We start from the raw sequence: 2,025 nt of genomic DNA, 5'->3' as shown, positions 1-2,025 counted from the left end.
GCTTCGGGGCTGTGGTCAGAACCCCAGAGCCGGTGGCACATAAACCGCTTGGAGCTGGAAGCAGTGTTCTTAGCTCTAAATGATTTTCGGCCGCAGCTGGAACAGCGACAGTTACTGATTCGCACCGACAACATGTCCGTGGTCTCGTACATAAATCACCAAGGAGGCGTACGTTCCAGGGCTTTGTACAAGCAAGCAGCGAATCTCCTGCTATGGGCGGACCGTCACTTTCTCTCCATCAGAGCAGCGCACATCCCCGGTCTCCTGAACCGCGGGGCGGACATGCTTTCGAGGAAGGGGATTCCTCAAGGAGAGTGGAGGTTGAACCCCGAGTCGGTTCGGATGATTTGGACCCGCTACGGGAGAGCGGAGGTGGATCTGTTCGCCACGAGCGAGAATGCGCACTGCCCGCTGTTCTTCTTATTTTTTAATGGAATACTGTAGTGTTTATTATAAATAATTTATCTGTGCACTTCATTACTTTTTTTTTAATTCATGTGTCCTCGTAATCTTTAATCAAAAATGTTAACCTCCCCTCCCCCTCAAAACGACTCATCTTCTCTTCCGGTCACGAGCTATGGTGCAAGGGCGGAGCTAGTGACGTGAGGTGTAAACGCTGGGATAAACGACGGGAAAAGCAGAAGCTAGCTGGTGCTTCACTTTATAGCACTGACACCAGTCATGAGGGAGTACGTTACCCCTAAACATTGAAAAGATATTAGGATATTACGACAACATTACTCTTAGGACATCGCAAACTAATTTTTTTTCACGAATATGGCTTAACCTGATGGAGGACGCGCTCAGTCATTCAGGCAGTCTCTCTCTCTCTCTCTCTCGCGCGCGTGTGCGCTGTTTAGTCATGTTTTGTGCCGTTGATCGTCGTCGTCATCCTTAATAAATAAAACATTTATTCATGCTTGTGTATTGGCTGTGAATCCAGTGGAGAGAAATCCCCCACCATTAACTGCAAACTGGCATTCAGATCTGCCTCCATTTTGTTAGCAACGCCCCAACTTCCAACGATCCAATCAAATCCCGAAGGACGGAATCAAGTCCCGCCCTCTCATTTCAGATGCCGTTTCACTCGGATATACGTCACAGTAGAGAAGAAAAGACAATCGCAACTTCCATTTCATGCCGACTTTAACACCACCAAAATCTTGTTCTCCATCATTGCATAGGCCCACTCATGGATGAGACATGCAGTTAACTAGTCAGCCTTCACTGAATTTTATATAATCAATGAACTCTGAGAAAGTTATCAGTCAATGTTTAACATTCTATTAGTTGTGAAAATGAATTAATTGCAGCACTTTTGTCATTCCTAAATCGAGCTTTTCATTTTCATGCATTTAAATAGGCCTATGGTTTCATTTTCTTTTCATTTTCGTACCTTACAAATTAACGAAAACTTTGTGCATATTCTCTTGTACATTTAACTGCACTGTGCTCACATTTGGCCTACTTGTGCATTAAATTATAAATAAAAAAAATTACATAGCCAGCCTATCATCTTGCGCCCTATTGTGATCTCGAATTGCAGAATATTTCAGTAGGCTGCATGCATTTGAGAGACGTTCTTAAATGTAATGCACATATGCATGCACAGTTTTGCAGTTTTAATCGTCATTTTGGTAATTTTGTGACTTAACTGGTGATGTATGCTCGCAGTTTCAAGTGCAGTTTATTTATGAAGTGAGCATGCGCCTCATATTCGCGTACAGTTGAAGAGCGTGCGCCGTGAGCACAGTAAAACTCTGACAGGACAGGAAAGTTTGTTTTACTGACATATAACAATATGTCATCAGACCGCAGTTCCCTGTTGTTCTACTGAAGCTCATTTGGCACCTGTATCTTTTCCGCGTCTGAAAAGTCTCCCGTTTGTTGTGGTCGTAAAGAGATACGACCATTCTACGTCTTAATACGTTTTTAATAAATACATTTCTGAACTCATTAAAATGCTAAAAAACGTTAAATAAAAAATGTTGCATTAATTATTTTTAATAACTAAGCTTTTGATTA

This window comes from Sinocyclocheilus anshuiensis, unplaced genomic scaffold, assembly GCF_001515605.1.
Source record: "Sinocyclocheilus anshuiensis isolate Anshui unplaced genomic scaffold, SAMN03320099.WGS_v1.1 scaffold356, whole genome shotgun sequence".
Classification (NCBI taxonomy): Eukaryota; Metazoa; Chordata; class Actinopteri; order Cypriniformes; family Cyprinidae; genus Sinocyclocheilus; species Sinocyclocheilus anshuiensis.
The sequence above is the reverse complement of the archived record's forward strand: the minus strand, read 5'-3'. Positions refer to the sequence as shown.